We start from the raw sequence: 21,952 nt of genomic DNA on the forward strand, positions 1-21,952 counted from the left end.
TAAAATGGAAATCATGACACTGACTTCAATTCAGCTTTACCAGATTCATACTAGCATAATTAGCTTTCTCTGGCATCTTTCCTTCTACCATGAGCTCTGCCTGTACATCAGGAAAGCTGACCTTTCATTTCTGTCTACCTTTTTACCCAAGTGTCTGGGTTTTCTCTGTTCTGCAGCCAAACAATCTCCAGCCTTGGGCAGATATGTATGCCCATTTCTCACCTTGACAAAGAGATGAATTATGGCTGAGATACATCGAAGCAGAAACTGGGAGCATTCCTGAGCCCCACAGTATAGATGTTGCCTTTGTGATGAGAGACCCAAATATATAAAGTAGCTTTTTGCAACATTCTCTGTCAAAAAAAATAAAGGCAGAAGAAAAAAACCACATTGAAAAGCCCTTGCAAATTTCTTTTTTTAGAAGGCCAGAGTATCATACGCTGTACCCTTCATTAATTGTACTAAGGAAACAGAGTGCAGTGTTCCTTTTTTTTTTTTTTTCCTAAAAATGGAAATGCAGCCATGATCCTTTTTCTATTCTCTACTCTTATTCAAGCTTCAACAAAGCTCTCTAAAACTCAATGCTTTAAGCATTGAATTGACCTTTTCATTTCACCATTCTCCTCTTGAACTACTTTTATTCTTTCATTCTCTACTGCACATCTCCTTCCACTTTCAGGTTCTTGCTAGATGTTCTTATATGTAAACTCTTCTAATTCCATACAAATCTCTGTCAGACTTGAAGATAAAGTATCAAGCATAGATTGGATTTATCTTAATTAATTTTCACTTCTAGAATGTTCATGTGAAAACTAATCAGTTTTATTAAAAGCAATTTTTTTTTTTTTTTTCCAAGCACAGCAGTAATTGCTTCATTACTACCAGTCCTACCACTACATTACTAAAATCAATACATGCATAGCCAAGGAACACAGCAAAAGAGATGGTTTTTAACAGTACTGGGATGGGAGAAACATTATATAAGAAATGCAAGGCTTCTGAGGAAACCTAATCCTAAAACCTCATGCAAATGAAAGTTCAAAGAAAATAAAACCCAGATCACTGCATTCCCTGTGAATATCCATTCAAATGTGCAATTAAAAAAAACATTATATAAAGGTACTGACTGTGCCTATGCTAGCAAATTGAACAGCATAAGAAAATTAGGTTGAGCTCTGGTATGTGTATCTGGTGTGACTGTTCCTTGACATGGTTTTGATCCAAGACAGCTATCCGGATCAGTGGCACCAAGTATGGGCTACTGGCTGCTAATAAATAAGTAGCCTGGATTCAGCACACGGTGCTTGGTGTTAAGAGATCTCATGTGTGTACACATGCCAGGGAATAGTCCCTGACCTGCTTTATTTGCTAGGAGAATTATAACTTGAGTTCATCTTTTGTGAAATTTCCATTTTGAAATCCTGTAACAGCTGTAGCAAATGATTTTACAGGTAAGAAAATTCAGTGAGACAAAAAACTCAAGGAAACATTCTATCATATATGCAGAAAGAGGACAGCAGACATATAGACAAGATCACTTGACTCTGAGGATTGTTCCTCTTAGAAAGAATCATGACACATAACCTAGGCTATGTATATTCTTCAGTGAACTACTTCTGTCTACTTTATAGCAGTCAATTATTTGGAGAGAAATTTCAAATTTTAAAATAACAAATCCACAAAGGGAGAATTTAAAATCTGTTTACAAAGTCTGCGAAGTTGATGTTGATGTTGGTCACTGCCCTTTGTTCCTTCTATATATTTTATTCCTTCATGAGACTGGAAGATGCCAGACAGTACAGCATTTAGCAGTTCTAGGGATAATTCAAAATGTTCACACAATCTGGTATACTGAATTCCCATTTTTTCCCAAGAATCAGATATAAACACCTGAAAAAAGCAAACTACTGACTTTTAAGTTGCCTATATCTCAAAAATAGATAGAAAATTTGATACAGATAATCTCTTGGTGGGTGTGGTTGCAAGGCTGATGCCAAATAAAGTGTTTCTTTGGTTAGAAAGGTTCTGTACCTGTACAGTGCTACTTAAAAATTATATCAATAGTTGCATGACCACAATCAATTGCAAAAGAAACATTTCTCAGTATGAGTATCTGAGCAGAGGCAGAGAAGGAGAAGGAAAGAAAGGGAATGTGTCAGTCTGCAAACTCAGCAGATGAACTGTTTATCACACTGTACTAAAATGTAGGCTTCAGCTGCAGGGTTGTAGTCCTGCAAGGACTCAGCAGCTAGGCCAAAGAATCACCCTGCTACTGGATTGAAAGCTGTCATAGAAAGAATAATTGATTTAACCTTTACCTTGATTGTTAAATGATCACAACCTTTCTCCCAGCAACATAATTTTGAACTTTGCTTCATGAAAAATAAGTTAATTAGTTCATCTGAATGTAGTGATAAGGGTGGTATCTGCCTGCCCCTCCCACAGGCAGCTGATCTGAAGTCATTGAGTAAATATGGGAATTTGGAAGCAAGGAGAGAAAGGTTCTTCATGCTGCCTTGTTATCCACAGGCATCAGATCTCCAGCACAGCTGCCTAACATGCTCTGCTTGCTTTCATTTCTGTCTTGGCTAATTAATTGCAGGATGATTTAGGTAATTCCTGCCCAGGTGGTCTGTTGCTAAAATGTTTTTCCCACCAGTGAAGAACTGTATATTTGATTCAGGGTTAAAAAGTCTACTGGGCATCAGGCCACTGAGGATTATGTGTTGCAACACTGAATAATATTGAACACTTCCAAGGATCTGGAACTAAATAACATCCAAGCTATCACCAGTGGAAACAATAGGGAATGCTGAAACTAAATCTTGGGTTAAGTCCAAAAGCATCAAGTTGCCTCTTGGTTTAATACAGAGAACAAGATTATGTTTCAATTTATTTTCATTTATGTTTTAGAAATACATTAAAACCTGATTGAAATTGACAGATTCTGGCGCAGAGAACTGATTGAAAGCAGGTTGGTACAGTGAAAAGAAGCTGCAGCTGCACAGATTTATCAGAGCAACAAAAATAATAATTTTATGGGAAAGGCAGAAAGAAATAGGACCAAGAAAACACCTTACATGCTTTTAATATGACTGCATTTTTATCATTAATTTGTTATTATGTATTAACTCGAAATACAGTATTTTCTGAGTTGAATAACAAATTACTGTGATTTATGACAGAAAAAGTTCTCTTAAGTGTATTTTTTCCCTTTATGATACGTAACCAGTAAAATATATTTTCCAGTTTTTCATGAAAATTGAATTTGTTACTTCAGAAGTAAGTAAAAATTTATTTTTGTTGCTTTTAGTTTTCTTATGTTATATTAAAGCAATTCTTCAATATAGTCATTAATTTATTAAAAATGTAGGAAATAAAATAAGTTAATAACTTGCTCTTCACTGAGTAAGGTTAACTGCACAGAAGAAAAAAGAGAGTAACAATGTTATCATCCTTTTACCTTCTCATATTTTGATCTGTCTTTCTCGGTCAGACCTTACTGGTCTGTTCAACAGCCTCAGCAAGAGCTCACTGTCTGTACTGATTTCCTGTATCTCAGTAAGCAGTTTTCTTTCATTATTTCTTTTCAAACATCACTTCTGAGAAAGTACTTTGGGCTACATTATGCTTATTACGTGATACTATTATCTTCAAACAAAACAACAAAACCTGAGTCAAAGGTTCAGCAAGAGGAGCATTAAAAACCAAATTTTAAGCACAGTTTAGTGTCTGAATATTATTAGAAACTTCTGAAGTTCCTCAGAGAGTTCTTTTTTATTCACCTCTCCAAGATGTCCCCCCTAACACTAGACATTCCTCTCTGAGAAGCAGAGCACTGAAAGGTGCTAGAAGCATATCGGAGTTCAAACACTAAGAGGGCTCATTCTACTTCACCAATGCCAAGTGGACCCCAAGTACATTCAGACTTGCTGAACTTCAGGGGAAGGTTAGAGTTGAGCCTGTTGCTGTGGACATGGCTCCAGCAAGTTCCTAATGACTAAGGCAGTCTGAGAGATGTTTTTTGGAGAGAGATATGATTTTTTTATATTAATCCTCAATATCAACCATAGCTGATACTTTCAAAAATTATATTGGTACGTCACCTAGCAATCTCCTGTTAGCCTTTCCTTTATAGATTCCACTCAGGATTTAAAGCATACATTTGAAATTGCACTACAATGAAGATTTTACTAGTACCTTATTTAGAGACTGAAGGAGATGCCAAAGTGGTCTGTTTTTTCTCAGAGATATTGTATCCCCTGCTCTTCCTACTTGTTTACAAATCAGTTCAGAACACCTTTCTTCTATGAATATTATGAACAAAACTCTGAAGCACCCTCAGAGGTTACATTTCCTTAACAGTGTTGGTATTAACAACAAAACACTGCCTAAAGAATCAGACAGCGCTGAGAAAACAATACCTGTGAATGTCACAAAAGATCATTTTACATTTTCAACATGCTGGCAAAAATTTCAGTTGGAGGTTGTGGATTCTGCAGCCCATTAAAATTACAAGTCAACAGAAGAAAAACTTCAGTACGAGTCTTTAGAAAACATATTACTCTGGCCTGTGATAAATGTAAAATAGCGCTGCCTCAGAACTATGGTGTTTGCAAATGGATACAATGTGGTGATGATAAAAACAAGCTAAAACATAATCCTGCAGTAATTAAGGAAAGCAACCACATCATTGGATGTTAAGCCACTGTTTAGTTGCCAAAGTACCTACCCATAACCCAGACCATTTATTCTTTAAAATTATCAAAGAGTTGATAATTTTAAACTTTTGCAGGTTGCATTTAGAATTCCACTAATGCCTAAACCTCAAAGTGGAACTGTTTAAAAGCCCCCAGGAAAAGGAGATGACTGTCTTCATATTGCAGAAGGTTGAGTTCAGCTGTAGCCTCTTGAGGGCCGTGACAGTGATGTTAACCAAACATCTCCTGTGGTAGGGTACCAGCACCTCTTGTCAGGGGTCCTGCCCAGGGCGTTTTAAGACTGGGCTCTTGATGCTCTGCCCACCCCAGAACAGGAGGCCCAGAGCCCAAATGTGCTTTAACACTCATGTAGTCTGATATTCTGTATAGGCACATTCTCAAGCTTCCTCTTGAAGCAAACCCCTTGGTTTACCATGATTATTTTCTATCATCCCACTAGAAGGAGAAGAAACACTAAGCTGATGACACTAAGCTGGGAGGAGTGGCTGACACACCAGAAGGCTGTGCTGCCATTCAGAGAGACTTAGACAGGCTGGAGAGTTGGGCGGGGAGAAACATGATGAAATTCAACAAGGGGAAGTGTAGAGTTTTGCATTTGGGGAAGAATAACACGATGTCCCAGTATAGGTTGGGGGCTGACCTGCTGGAGAGTAGTGTAGGTGAAAGAGACCTGGGGGTCCTGGTAGACAGGAGGATGACCATGAGCCAGCAATGTGCCCTTGTGGCCAAGAAGGCCAACGGCATCCTGGGGTGCATTAGAAAGGGTGTGGTTAGTAGGGCAAGGGAGGTTCTCCTCCCCCTCTATTCTGCCTTGGTGAGGCCACATCTGGAATATTGTGTCCAGTTCTGGGCCCCTCAGTTCAAGGACAGGGAACTGCTGGAAAGAGTCCAGCGCAGAGCTACTAAGATGATTAAGGGAGTGGAACCTCTCCCTTATGAGGAAAGGTTGACGGAGCTGGGTCTCTTTAGCTTGGAGAAGAGGAGGCTGAGGGGTGACCTCATCAATGTTTACAAATATGTAAGGGGTGAGTGTCAGGGAGATGGAGTTAGGCTCTTCTCAGTGATGACCAGTGATAGGACAAGGGGTAATGGGTGTAAACTGGAGCATAGGAGGTTCAAGGTGAATATCCGAAAAAATTTTTTTACTGTAAGAGTGACAGAGCACTGGAACAGGCTGCCCAGGGAGGTTGTGGAGTCTCCTTCACTGGAGACATTCAAAACCCACCTGGATGCGTTCCTATGTGATGTACTCTAGGTGACCCTGCTCTGGCAGGGGGGGTTGGACTAGATGATCTTTCGAGGTCCCTTCCAACCCCTAGGATTCTATGATTCTATGATTCTATGAAACAAAAAAGATAGAGCTATTTTATTAGAGTACTTGGTTTAAAGTCACTGGGACTCTGTTCTTGATGATTAGTTTAAAATCCATAATTTTTCCAAGCATGTATCATGCCATCTGCATGCCCAAACCAGGAGGACAGAGACCTAGAGCCTTTAGTAGGCTCTTCTAGCACCATGACACAAGTATCCCTTGCTGCACCACTAACTTTCAGTAGCAAAGAAGCAGAATGCATCTCGGGGACCACCCCACTGCCTCGTCCTGAGGTCTGCAGGATTAGGATATCTGAAGGTGCAGGTAGTCAAGGATGCATTTTCTTCCTGGCTAGTGAGCACCTGAATAAAGGTATTAGACAAAAAGAGATTTCCTGAGGCATGAGTCCTCAGAAATCAACTAAACACTCTGGACCCCAAATGGATGGGAAGATTTAATTTTTGGTCTGTAACAGGAGCTCATATACCAGGGAAGGAAAGGAACTCATGCTTCTGGAACAGCTTCACACTCTTTTACCTTTCCTCAGTTTTACAGTCTGTGAAACTCAGGCCCCCAAGACAGGTCTGACCTCTCTCCTGGGATAAACACATGGCTTAGGTTTTGCTGTACCTAGAGACTCTGTGTATATATATATATATATGCATATTTGTGTCCTATGCACAAAACTGCTTCATACTGAGCCTTTTTTAAAATCTTAACTATTGTAAAATCTTTTCTAAAAGTATGGAAAATACTTGCAGTTGTTCGTTTATTTTTCTTAAGTATCATCTTAGCAGATCATAGTGAAATGGGCCAATATATAAATCAAAACAAATAATGGCACAACAAGTTGTTTTTTTGAAAGCCTAGTTGAAATATGGGTGTATTTTTAGAGGTCTGTGTGGAATTAATTGTGCAGTGATTTTATGTAAACAAGTAACAATTGCAGTCAGTGTTAATTCTAGAGATCTTTTATGTAGTATTAGCAGAACTATGTGAGAAAACTGAACTGTAAACAAATATGCTTTCTTGAATGATTAGCAAATAAAGAAAAAAGCATTTGTTCATAATTTTCTGTTCTCACAGAAAATAAGTATTTCTGCTCAGATGTAAGAAAAAAAAAAAAGATTAGTCACAAATGGAAGCAATATGTAAATCGCTTCACCTACTGTTCTCTCTCTGGTTCACTACAATTTTTGGATAATTCCAAGTCATCCAGCCTGTTCTGAATGCCAGTTACTGCGTTATTTAATCTTCCCCTCCTAAGAGACTGTACATCCACAGAGCAGATGGAAAGAACAGAGGAAAAGAAGGAACGTGTGTAGGTTCCAATCTGTAGTGTACAATCAAAACTACCAAGAGTCATTGTTGTCTTGGAAAATTATTTTGAGATCTGTTCAAAAGCTAATAGCCCCTGTCAAACTCACCTATCCTTTTTTCTTTTTTTCATTTTGTTTTGGATTTTGTTGGGATTTGTTTGTTTGTTTTTAAAATAATGATACAGTAAGTGACTCTGTCTTCTCCGTTTTCAGGGTTTTTAAATTTTTTTATTTTATATTTTCTTCTGCACTCTGTTGGGTTTTTTTACATTTTCATTGATCCTCCTTTTTGGTGAAAAGTTACAAGATGCAAAAACACAAGGCAATCCCTTCTAGGTGGTGTTTCGAATGTGTTTTTTTATAAGATAATATTAGCCATCAGTGCACATTTACAATTTCCTTATACTATTGTTACTTATGGACCTTGGTGAGGACTAGTGAGTGCAGAGCATTAAAAGCCACTGTGTGTCCATGAGAGGTACTCTGAAAGGATCTTGAGCTGCTTTGTGGATGGGAAGATAAAATGATGCAAGCTTTGTAGTCCCTCTCTGCCTAAATACTGACTTCTCAAAATAAAATTGGTTACTGTGGAAATGAATTCTTCTTGGGTTTAGATCTTTGGGAAATGTGTTTTTTTCAATGTCTTATGACCAATTAGGCATTTGCATGTATATTGTAAATATTTATTACTTTGAAGTTCCTGGGTCCCTGCTTAGCACAGTACTGGTATTTCCTCATTACTAAGCAGATGGAGGAGCTTTGATTAAAAAAAAAAAGTAGCTCTATCTGCAATGTACTATTTGCTATGTGCTTATAGCAATACTCCAAACTTTATGAAGTCTGCAAATACATAACATAATCATGTTACTCAGATATCAGCACTTAAACTCTGCCAATTCAGAGCTCGTAGCCTTGAGCTGCCATAGAAAAGAACAGAAGTCATTCTTTCACAAAGAAAAAATAGGGTTTTTTCATATTTTTCATTTTATAGCTGAAATGTGGGGAGAAGCGTGCTGAGGAAAAGCAGGAGAAAACTCTGACCTTCAAAATTCAACCCCACCAACTGACTGGGCAACCCTCAAATCACTTGTCTTTGTGAAAAGTGATTATAAAATAGTATGTTAAATGGTCTACATTTTTTTACTTCTTTGTACACATTAATTTGAAGTTTGCAGCTATTGAACTGATACCATTTTAAATGGCAGACACTGTATTTCACCTTGGGAAAGATGTCACCTTTTACACATGCTTGATCAAATTTGATCTCAATAGGTTATCTTTGGAAACAAGAAAGACCATGAAGAATTCTGTGTGGGTAAAGAGGAAAGAATATTGGACTAGAGATCTGCCATCTGGAATGTAATGAGAAATTTACCTTCAGAATTTAAAGAAGAGCAAAATAACTAGCCTTGAAAACAGAAAATAAATCAAAGTACTTTAAAATGCTTGTTCACATTTTTCCTTTCCCTCTCTCAAAAATGATAGTTCTACTTTAACTTCATCAGTAACTAAAGAACATTGAGGATTAGTTATTTGGTCTTTTTCATCTTATTTCCTTTTAAAACAAACACACTTTGTTTACAGTAACAAGTAAACATCAATAACTGATTTACATATAAATGTAAACTTACTCTGTTTTTACTCCGTCTAAAATATCTTTTGACTCTTTTTGGCAGGCTCCAGGCCAACAGTAGAAACCCAAGAGAAAATGTAGGCTGGGAATAGCCAGAGTCTAAGTCTCTACAGGGAAAAAAGAGATCTTTCATCAATGCAGTCATGTTTAGGTACTTTTTTCCTGGAAAAGTCCTGGTATTACTGTCATGAGTCAACAGAACTTCATAACTAAGAGTATATTCTCTGGTTGTGATGACTATCATGAGAAACTCATGTGAGGAGATATATTCTATCTAGAGACACCTGGTGTACCCTCAAAAAAAGTTGTTAATATCAATGTAGTTTAGTGGCCTTTAAAAGCAGTAGGTTGATAACCTGAGAAATTCTAGCTTTTGACAGTCCAGCTTTGCAAGAGACTTGACTTGCTGAATATTTTTTGAGGATACAGGCCAGGATACACAAGTGAGTTCACTGTGTAGTCATATCTCTAATGTCGACAGAGGCTGAGGCATTTAATTTTAGTCTGATTCCTTCTATGCCCGGTAGGAGAAGTTTAGACACCACAACAATTCCAAGGCTGGAGTACTAGAGCTGATTCAGGGACTTTCCAGAGTTTAGCTCCTGCTGAATGAGCTCTGAGAGTCTGGGCATTTAAGTGCCTTAGGAATCTAAATCTAGTCTGTTTTCCTTTCTCTAATTATGGTTTTATTTTGTTTTGTATTTTCTACTTGTCGTGACATGATGTGGCATGATAAGCTGCCCTCATAACCTAACACTGCAAGTCAGGTCCAGGTTCAAGGCAGCAAAATTCAATGTCTTCTGCTGAGTTCCCACACAGTGATGCCCCTTCCAAAATTGAAAGTTTATGTTGATAGATTGGGTTGCTTTTTATTTATTTTGGGCTTTTTTAATCTGCTTTCCCCCAACTCAACTTTTATGTGGTGAAATGACAGGACCATTGCATTCTGCAAGGGCATTTTTAAACCCATGTTTTAGTATGATTGCCTGACTACAGTGAGTGAACAATGACCTTTTCCTTTCTTCCAGCTCTGTGGGCAGCAAGCGCCTTTCAAATACTCTGCATCCAAATACTGTGCTGCCTCATTTCAAGTTAAGCGTGTGCTTAAATATATTACTGTACTGAGATTCAAATGAGTTATTTTAGCATAGCTGTTCCTGAGCCAAGTTATTTATGAGCTAATAATATCCATGAAACAGCATAAGACCTAGAATAAAGTCCATGTAATTTAGAGTTTACAAAGTAGACATAAGCAAAACTAAAAAAAAGATACACACACAAAAAGAGGTTGCTACTGCTGTCGCTCCAAGATGTCAAATTCTCTTGAAACCCTGAGTAGGACTCGAAGGTAGACTAAATCATAGCAAAGTCAGCTGAAATTATGACTTCTGTAAATTATCCCCCTTTAGGACATAGTTCTGTGCTGTTATCCATGATATCACAATCCACTGTTTTTGGTCACTTTTTGGAACAAGCTGCATTCTAAAGTGTTTTGTCTCCATTTGAAGTATTTAATTTTTAGTTCTTACTTTCTAGTAATGGCACAGGGTCTGGGTGCTATTACCCTTGATACTGTGCTGAGGACAAAGACGACTTGTGTCCCCACCTGCTGATGCTGTCAGACATCTGAGCTGCTGACAGAAAGAGGGGAAGCATGATGGCATGATCTGGGATTCACAGACAGCTACAGCCTCATCACTGAGAAAACCCCATGAATGACCAATCTTACTTTTGGGAGAACTATGAGTGCTATTTTACCTATATAATTCAATTTCCCTCTCACCTAAAAGAAAGGTAATCCCCTGTCTTCAGTGTGACGTTGCTTTGGAGTATTTTTGCAGTATCTAACTAATGAAGCGAAGCACTAGCCAATATCAGTTAGGTGATTTCTCCACCAGGATCTGAACAGACACAGCCCAACACAGAGGAAACTCTGCACTTAACTATGCAAATAAATGGAGGCTGGGTTGCTATGTAAGAGGAAGGGGGATTTGGTACCATCCCAGTAACAACTGATTTACAACTTTTTAAAGGCATGTTTGGCTACTGACTGCTGTAATGTTTCAGCTAAATCACACACTATGATGAAGCCAGAATTCTGGCTGTTATGGTTTGCCTGAAAGCTGCACTCTCCTCCAGAGATAAAAAAACTGACAATTAAAAAAAAAAGTGTTTTTAAATTCTCAGACAAGCACATGGGTAAGTGAGGAAGAGAACACTGTAAGCAGCCTAAGGGAACACTTGCAGAGGAGTGTTCTAGGGCAGTTCTGAAGAAATCCAAATGTTAGGCAGACAGGAAATTTAAGGTTAAAGTTACTTTTTCAAACTCCCCTGGGCTTCTGCAAATATGAAAATCAGAGATAAGGCAGCTTAAGCAGTTCCAACTTTGCCTTAGCTATGAAGCCCAAAGCAAAGAATACGTGTGATAAAAACATAGTATCACAAAAGTTGTAACTAACTGGTAAGTTTTCAAAACTCTCAGCAGTAACAGGTAGGACTTTGCATGCATAGATCAGATATCCTCCCATTCTATGAGTGACCCTTTAAGCCTGTGCTGTGATACTGGCAAAGTGCAGAAAGAGGCTCCCTCTGCTCTCCTTTGAGGAGCAGATGCTCTAGGGAAAGTATGTGGTCCCTGGAAAGGAACATGGGAGTACTATCAGTTTGTGTTCATGGGTGGGGGTTGGCTTGCATCTTCTCTGCTGCCCAATAATAAATACCACCCCCAAGAAGGAGGGTGAGGCAGAGCACGGGCTCACGTAATTTTTCTGCCTGGTACTGCGTGCACATTGCTGCCACCTATCTGAAACTTTTGCCATCATTGTCTAAGGCAAGGAAATGTGAAATTTTTAGGATTTTTTTTACAACAGATATCTGAGTGAATGACTCATGTTTTGTTTGAGATACGGTGAGTGACAGCAACCTCATCTAATGTTAAACATCTACAGAATAGCTGCTGAGGCCTCTGCCTTAGGATAGTCATCCGGTTTTGATCTACAGGTATTGAGAAGACATAGATGCTTCTAGGGAATTAATCATCCTACCTGGAAGTAAACAGCTAAAGTAGGTCAGATGAGTCACAGTCAGGAATGGCTGCTTTCTCCCTGCTGAGTATAAAGTCGTCGATGAATAGCTCTGATGGAGACATCCATGCTGCACTCATCTAGCCTTAGGTGATGTGAAGCCAACTCCTGTGATTGTGAGTCTGCAACAATGTCTGGATTTTCCAGTCTGTATGATGTTGTGTGAAATTCTGTTTGGATCCAAAATACAATTAAATACTGATTTTTTTTGTTGTTGTTATTAAATTGGTTAATTTTTTTTTCGTTACTCCTCTGAAGTTTACAAGAGAGGAAATATTTCCCTGAAAAGTACACAAGTAAAGTTTACAGCATCAGAGATATCAGGAATAATGAGAGAACCCACAGAAATAAGGGGATCAAATACCCAGGCAAACAGGGATTACAGAATACCAGCTGCAACAGAGTGAACATTTAATGTAGATTTTCCACACATGAAAATGGGATTTGTGCATTACTGTTTTGTTTCAGGCGGATCCTGAAGTTGCATCCAGATCTGTCTATACATCACTGCTCCCACCAAACCAGCACGACCCCTGTGATTCTGGGATATCAGCTATACCTTCAATAGTTACAGTGCATAAAATCTTCCCATTTAAGAAATCTTGTTTTATATTTTTGAAAATTCAGTGGAGGCATCTCACTTTATCACGCTAAATTACTAAAATAAGCAAATAATGTCATCATAGATGGCTAATTGAGTGAGCCTGCTGGGTTCCAGCTGGTTGGTTCCTGAGACAAGAAAAGACTGAGCATTACCAGATACTTCACTGAGCTGAAGTGTCAGAAGTAGATTTATCTTTGACAAATATCTCCTTTACATCAATAGCTTAGAATATTTTCAAAGAACCAAGGTAAAGTAAGAAATGGACGAAGAGTTACAAAGTACTGGATTTAGTTATGTTTGCTCAAATGCAGCCATATTTCACAATTCCTGATATTTTCTGGGAATGATTTGTGAAAAAACTTCTTGGTGTATTTGTATGCTTTATTTTTCTGCAAGGCTGTCCTTTCATCTCCCACACACACCCTCATCTCAATGTCTTGTTACTTTTTAACACACAAAAAAGAGCTGAGTGAATCCAGAGAATAATTTTATTTTACCTAGTTGTAGCTCATTACAATGTCACGTTTTGGGACCATGTTTTCTTTTTGCCAAGTCCATGATGTAGGTACTTAATGTTTCTGTTAGGTGTGTCAGCTTTATACAAAAAACAAGAGTGGGCACAGGCTACCCTAGCTAATCATGATTTCATCTTTTCTCTGTCATAAACAGCATAATCGGAGAGAAAAAGAAATAGGACAGTGAGCAACAGTACCCTCTCTTTTTTTTCAGTCCTTATTTAGACAGCATAGGGTTCTGTCAGCTTCCTGTAGAAAAGCATATGGCTTTGTGACAGTTTTATAAACTTACAGAAAATAATGAACATATGCTTGTACTTTTTAAGAATCTTTAAACCACTAATAAATGTTGTATGAAAATATGAAGTTTGCAAAGTTTGCCATGTTGCAGAAAGATATTTTTGACACATTGCTTCTGTTAAATTTCTATAATATTTAATTAGAAAGCTCTGGTTCATGCTTTCTATAACAAAGCTGGAGTTAGAGCACTGCATGTGCAATGCAATAGTAACAGGAAAAGATCCAGTAAATAAGCCTAAGGAAACTTTAACTATATTGTTATTTGTATTAATTTGTGACCAATATTGTCTCACAAATAAGCCAAAACCAAAAAGTAATTTAGCAGTATTCCAGTCATCGCTTTGGTTGCTGTGGGCTGGAGCCAACAGGGGTACTGGAAGTAGATTCAGTAAAGACACTAAGCACCTAACACAAAACTAAATCCACTAGTATCACCTCTTACAGGTACCTCCACCCTGCACTTGCTGCCATGGCATTTGGATTAGAGTTTCAGATTTCCAGAACTTCCAAACCATTCAAATCCTACTCCACAAATTAGTATCCTTACACTTACATATTACAGAGATGAGCAGAAACTGACACCCAGTTTCCAGTAGTGTTTAATGTCATCATATAAGACCTGGTCCTGGAAGTATGAATCAAAATATTTTCCTTCTCTTCTAAGTAACTTCACTGTTAGGCCAATATGCCCTCCCATCAGATAAATCTTACCTTCAGTTGTTTATGTTGAACTGTTTAGACAGAGGTGACAGCAGACACGCTCATCTCATAGACCAGTCTGATCATTTATATACATCAATGAGAAACATGAGTTTGCATCTGAGTCTGTCACTGTTTATTTTTGTCACTAGCTTGTAATACCAAAGGATCAGATATCATCCAGTACCAGAACCAACACAGATGTACATTTTTACACAGGACTTCTGGGCTGTGTGTCCAGAGAAGATGAAGGAGGCTGTGCATCAGATGCACTCCTGTCAGTACAGTTTCCAACAAGAAAGTTTTAGAAAGTTGAAAGCGGGTTGAGGCTGCTCATGTAACTGGCTGTTCATGAGTATCTGAGTTCAGCTGTGAGCTCCATATGGTAGCCAGTTATTTTGCATAGGTTTCTGGATTCTGCTCCAAACACCTGACAGTTAAAATCTAGTTATTGGCTGAATGTGTCTTCTTTGGGTCTTGCCTTCTACAGATTTTATACATGCATATAAATAGGATTACTAAACATGAATAAAAATTAAGGATTTGTTCTTGCTGTTCTAAGATAGGAACCTTACTTGTTTCAAAGAAAGAGGGAAGAGATTGAAGAGCACTACCTGTACTGGAAATAAGCTTCTCTAATTTGCTAGAATTCTTAGTATTATAAAATTTTTTTTGGTTGTAAATGACCACTAAGATCATCAAGTCCAACCGTTAACCTATCTGTGCCAAGTCCACCATTAAACCATGTCCCTAAGCACATATATACAATTTTTGAAAGGCCTCCAGGGATGATGACTCAACTGCTTCCCTGGGCAGCCTGTTCCAGTGCCTGACAACCCTTTAAGTGAACATATTTTTCCTAATATCTGATCTAAATCTCCCTGGAGAAACTCAAGGTCATTTCCTCTAGTTCTATCACTTGTTACTTGTTGGTGTACCTCGTTACACCCTCCTTTCAGGAAGCTGTAGGGACCAATAAGGTCTCCCCTCAGCCTCCTTTTCTCCATGCTAAACAGTTCTAGTTCCCTCAAATGCTCCTCATAAGACTTGTGCTCTAGAGCCTTCACCAGCTTCATTGCCCTTCTTTGGACTTGCTGCAGCATCTCTGTGTCCTTCTTGTAGTGGGGAGCCTAGAACCAAACACAGTACTCAGGTTGCACCCTCACCAGTGCCAAGTACAGGGGTTACTTCTGACATGATGTTGAAATACTTGATATTAAAATAGTAGATTATTGTAAATTGCTCAATAAGTGGTTAAGAGCTTTGTGAGAAGCTGTAACGGAGATTAAGAAATTCATCATCAAACAAAGAGAATTAAAGTTGAATACTACTAAATAGATTGGGAAAATGTGTTTTTAAGGTTCAGTTTCTAATTGCTACATCCTAAATAATTAATCCTAGAATACAGAATTGTCTATCAGTTGGAAATGTCACATCTTATTCAAGACTGACAGTCATGTTGTAAAAACTCTAAGTGCCATGGAAGATGATACAAAGCAAACATCAATTTTCTTCATTCTTTTCTTTGTCCCAACTTAAGATAGGAGAAAGCAAAAAAAACAGCAGAGGACTCTGACAGCAGACAGAGTGAATCACTACAGAATAATAGAACTTAGAGTTGAAAAGATGTTAAACTATCTGATCTGCTCCTCTGCCAGCTTTGGATCGTTTTCTAGTATTTATTCCCTGCAATTATTTCCAGGCTGGTTTAGATTTCCATCACAGGGCCATAGGCTTCAAAGTTCTCATTTATACAGACTGCACCCTTAAGTGAAAAAGAGTATTTATAACAGTAAGACATGAAGGACTAAAAATCCAGGAGGATTTTAAATGTTGAAAACTTCTATGTTTCACTACAGAAAACAGGCAAAAAGAGGTGGAAGAATCCCTTTCTTTGAAATTCAAAATTACTTAGGGCTGAAATCAGCTTAATTTTATCTGTACTTGCACACTTGAAAAAGTTTATCCAAAGCTCTTCAAAAGCCCGAAGAAGTTGAACACTGGCCACTCTGAGACATCTCTGTATCTCACATGCATCAATACCTAGGCAGTGTTCCATCAGGGTTTTTCAAAGCTTACACCTTGGAAATAAGCCAATTATAGTTACCATTGATGCTTGAATCCTACCACAGATCTTCCCTCTCAACTATAACTCACACTAGACAGAAATGATATTAGAGGCTGAATATTCCATTATACCCTCTTGTTCAATATTTCTTTGAAAACATGAATACTGGCCAACAAAAAATAGTAGAAAAGTAGTCTGAGGCAGTAATTTCATTTATTTTCTGACAGGCTTCCCTGTTGCACTGCTGGGTATAAGGATGTGAATGCATGAAAAACTGACTGTGATAACAGATGTTCACCACACTGGCATCACTAGGTATTGAAAGGATGAGTTTGGTGCAGCTGTGCTATTCTCCTTTGTTAAAGGAGTAAAAGCATCTTACCATATACAACCTCTAGATGAAGAGTGTCAAAAGCCTTCCTGAGATTCTTGCCTTCTCTGTCCTTATCTGTCACAACTCCATCCACTTGCACAAACAAGACTTGGAGCATTCATGACAAGTAACAACAAAAATAAAAACTTTTAGAGACTGCAAATGCATTGCAGACTAGACCAACAGGTAGAATCCTGGGGAGACATCTGTCAAACACAACTATTTTGGAAAATCAAAAAAAATACAATAAATTACAGAACATGGAGACCTATTTTAACACTGAAAACAAACAAAAAAAAACCAAACAAAAAACCACAACGAAAAGCTGTAGCTTCCTTTTGAGAAATGCAGGCATTTAGACCTTCTAGTGGTGAGGTAATTTAGACCTTTGGTATTGGTCAGCTCTGTTCAACAGAAGTATTTCCAACAACAAAATATATAACCTCTGATTTCAGAGAATATATATTAGTTAATCTTGAAAAGTGTATGTTGGGAATAGAAACTAAAAGCTGCTATGTTACCAAGGCATAATGATTTGATTAAGATTATTCTCACCAGGAAAAATGGTGGCCAACAGGAAGAATGAATGTTATTAATGTTTGCCAGTTAGATTAATCTCTCAGTGGGCATGAGATATTATCAGCATGTGCTCCAAGAAAAGATGAATCAGAAATATTATAAAAAATGCATTAAGTAGGCAATTATATCTTTTGTGAAAGAAAAGTCTGTTTCTTGGTTAATGGTGACGGTAAAAGTTTATCTTGTTTTACAGAACTTGTAATTTCAAATTACTAGGATCTTTTTACATCTTTTTTTAGTTTATTTTATTTTTCTAAATAAAACTAACCTGAGACACTAAAGCTGCTTCTCAGCCCTGAAAATGATCTGGCTGTCTCCTATGTAACCCCTACCTCTTGTTTCTTCTTTCAGATGCTTCTTTCAGATGGATGAAGATATGTGAGGTTAGGCAGGGAGGATTAGGTCCTGGACTGCTGAGTGTAGCTGGAGCAGCCTAGGCCACAAAACTCCTCCAGGTCCACTCTACCATTGAAGAGATGGCAACAGTCATGCCCTGGTTCCTTGTAAAGGTCAGTGTTATTCTGTCTCTCCTGGTCAATTACACTAGTAATCGTATAAATATCTCCTTTATGTTTTATGTTTTGAAAATAGAACCGTAGGTTAAAGATTAATGCACTATCACACAGGATTAAATTTTAGTGCATACACTGTCAAGATCTTCAAATGGTGTAATTTAGCACAGCTCACTGGCCTTCAATATTGCAACAGGGACTCTATCAGAAGCTCTGCAAGTGCTCTACATTGCACCACAAGATCAAAATTTCCACCAACTGTATTAAAGGCTGCCTAAAATAATGTTTCTTTTATCAGCAAATATTCAGGAAAATAAACTGAGTTCTGAAGGAGGAGATTAATTTAATGGTGGTGAATTTGTTGCAAAGAACAACAGAGAACAGAGAACAGAAAGAAATACCTTTGTAACCACATTTACTTACATCATCTCTGAGAATAACTGACATATTCAAGATAGCTGTTGAAGCAAGTAAAGCTTGTTCATATGAAATTACTTCCTCAATGAAAAGGTTCCAGTGTTACCATTTTCCATAAAAGCAAAAAGTGATAAAAGGTAACTGTGTATAACGACTTCAATACCTTTTACTTTGGGGCTGTAAGAGTGTGTACTTCCTAAGGAAGAAAGAAATACCTGTATAGAGTAAAACTGGCTACAGCCAGCCTATGCAGAACATCACTGACAGGTAGTGATGAAGATTCATTCTGTCTAGGCAATTACATTGAAATGACTCAGGGAGAAGTTATGAATTCTCCACATGATTGCTAAAAATTGCTGAGATATTTTATTAAATTGCCTAAGATTAATCTCTTCTATATTAGACACGAGACTTACCAGACAGAAATGTACAAAAGAGGTCTTTCTTGCTGTGTGGAGTAATCAAAGGGCTATCAGAAGGACTTCCATCCTTGTCTAACTCTCCATTGTCATCATTTTTTTAATGAAGATTGAAGTATATAACCTCTTCTTGGATCAGAGAATTTAAAATTTAGAGTTGTTTTTAAAAAACTGTACTTAACCACCTAAAATAAGGAAAACAAGCTATTTTCAAAAGTCCTTAGATGTTTGAGCTTCACTGAAAGTCAAAAGACAAGTTTGTGAAGTCAGAGACTGTGTGACACTGGCATTCATTTAAATCTAAAAGCATAAAGTGTGAAAATATCCTGAAGCCCTCCTAAATCTCCACAAAATTTCTTGACTCACAGACCTTTTTTGCATTTATGCCAGTTGTTAATCTGACCCATTTGTATGTGTGCAACCTCTGTGTTACAGGGAAAGCTTTTTATGTGGCATAGTACCTATAGAGACAGCCTAGAATGTCAGCTGAAATGCTAGGTGCTCTGAAATCAGTGAAAGCTCTGGTTTTGATGGGACAAGAACATTTCTGCTGCACATTTTCACAGCCATAACACACATTTTAAAAAGGGTAGGAGAGTGGCCTTTTCTAGCACACTTTCTCATGTACTGTAGGAGTGTTCTCAAAATTCTTAAGTTTTGCTTAAGTAGAACTCTACAAAAATTACTAGAAGAGCTCCAGGTAGCAGACTATTAAGTACTCTTCCTTCAAAACAGTATCTCTTGCTCATCTCTCCTTCTTCACTTTTACTGCCTAAAGTTTACATTGCTAAATCTTCTTCTTAGCTCAAGGGAAAAACAGAGACAGTTCCAGAGGCTAAGTCATCGTAAACTCTAAAACCTTAAGTTTAGGATTAGCTGAATCACCACCAGGAAGTGCCTGTTTCTTTCCATTAATTTAATAGTTACTTACATGGCCTGCTTAGGCATACACATCCATCTTTTAGTTTCTTAAGCTAGGGCAGATAAGCAAATGTGCCTCCCTCAGTCTGTGCCACACACTCTTTGTTATAATCCTCTGTTGCATTGTGCTGACAAATCTTCAGCAGTGGTCAGGATATTATTTTGACAACACTGACCCCCGACAGCTGTCTTACATAGTCAGTTGTAATTAATTTAACTTCTACTCACTCTGAAACTATATTCCAAACATCTACATTTTATTAGGAATAATGCCCAAAGAATTATGTTTTTCCATGCTAAATTCCCTACCAGCAGAAAAGGAGAAAGTAGATAATAAGCAGAGACATTTAACTGTTGCCACCTCCCATAATTCCAGGCTCAGAGGCCTAAGAAACTTTTCATCACTTTTGTTATGTTCCTGTCACTTCTTTTGCTCTAATGTTCTGTAATAGAAAACAGCATTAAAACACCAAACACACTTGAAAGTAAGTGATAATTCATCTTTTGCATCTATAGCTGGGGAGAAGGTCCACAAGTCCATCTAAGTCTACAACACCATACAGACTTACCCTGGACTTGAACTTTGGATCTAAATCTGAACTCAGTGCCTGAACCTTTGCTGCTTGAACAAACAAGACCAGACTGAATCGAAACACATTCAGACCTGGAATCATAGCTGGTCATCTGTTCTGAATGGTCAATCTAAATAGAAGGAAAACAATTCAGCAAGAGAAAATCTTGTCTGTTTTTCATAAAACAGTCTCTAAGATATTTAATCTAAGAAGCTATGTGTAAAGATATATCTGGATTGCATGTTGGAATGCAGTATGGAGGTATTGATCTTACTTTGAAAAAGTGTCAGAGCAGAGTGGAGGCAGCAGCCTGGAGATGAACACGAACTAATTTACCCTGCAGTTACTCTAAAAGGTGAATAAGCCCATGCTGAGCTCTGTGTTGTGATAACTTGGATGCTTCCAGCATGGCAGCTTGCTCAGGTGTCTATGCACAACACTGTGGTTGAACATCAGCAATGCTTGGGGTTCCTGACACCTGAGGCAGAAAAGAAGCAACGAGATAAGATTGACTCTGGATTTGGGCTTAAAGCAGACAGAGATGGGAAAGCTCAAACGAGAAGGTAGTTCGGTTCACATTGAGGGATCTTGTAATGATGCAGACATTTCCAGTGGCTCAAATGAGATCAGTACAGTGTTTTGCACAGGTATATCAAGCTCATGAATATGTAAAATTTAAGTTAGGTATAAAAAAAAAAAAAAGAAAAAGAGATAATTCTACAGTGGGATAGTACAAAAAAAAAAAAAAAAAAGAAAAGGATAATTGCTAGATTGAAATAGAAAGTGTCAGGCAAAAATAGTTAAACAGATTCTAAGTAGTATGAGTTTCTTCCAATTCTGCAATGAGAAATAAGAAAAGATATTTGAACTCGGTTTAATTACTGTAAAATAGAAGATCTGGCAAGGCAAGGCCTTTTCTTATAGAAAATTAAATATGTCATGTGAGAAAGCTTAACAAAATATCAATATTAAGCTGGTGTAATTTTTTGTGTTTTGATTATACTTCTCATTCTCAAAAGCATTTCTTACATGTCACCCCTCAGGCAGATGAGCCAGAGTGCTCAGTGCAGGAATCTCAGCTTTGTTGTTTTTTTAAAGAGGTTTTTTTCCCACGGTTTATTATTCTTCTGTTTACATAGAAAAGATAATGCTTTTGGTCAAGAAAAAAATGTTCTCACTGCCTCAGGATAGATTGAAGTAAGAAATGTTTGCACAGGGGAAGGCTTGTTTGCCTTTTTAGAGGGTTGGGTTGTCTCCCCACACAACCTGTGAGGACAATCTGCTGAGAAGGTGCAAGAAAGAAGCTGGCATATTTGCACCTCTTCATCTAATCTTGTGGAGCCCTAGAGGTCTTGTTGCTCCTGATAACTCTTCCCACAACTGTGTGCTGAGTGGTTGCACTGGACTTGTGTTAATTTACTACTCTTTCAGGCTTCTCTTGTCCATGTCAAGAAAGTGGAGATTTTGCTCCTGTCCCAACCTGTAAAGCATGGCAATGCTTTATCTTTGTCCAAACAGAAGCTGAATGGCCATGCCACCATCCAACACAGCTGCGTTCACAGACATGGCACACAGAACCATGGATGGTTTACCTTTATTCCTGCTTTTCATTTCTTGACAACATCATATGAATACTTTTAGCAGCCCACGCTCAGCTTCCTTTTCAGCTTCTAACGACTGTAACCAACATTTAGTCTTCCCACATTTGAGAGTGATTCATTTGCTACAGCTCACCAGCAGAGCAAGGGTTAGCACGTGCACAGCACATATCTGGCATTGCTCTGATGGATTATGAAATAGGAGATAGGATGCAACTGATTAGACTTGGACACTTCTTTCTTATGTGAGTTTGGAAACAGGGACTGGGTAATGGGTCGTTTCTGCCCCACAGACATACCAAGGAGT

Source organism: Apus apus, chromosome 3, assembly GCF_020740795.1.
Source record: "Apus apus isolate bApuApu2 chromosome 3, bApuApu2.pri.cur, whole genome shotgun sequence".
NCBI classification, from domain to species: Eukaryota; Metazoa; Chordata; class Aves; order Apodiformes; family Apodidae; genus Apus; species Apus apus.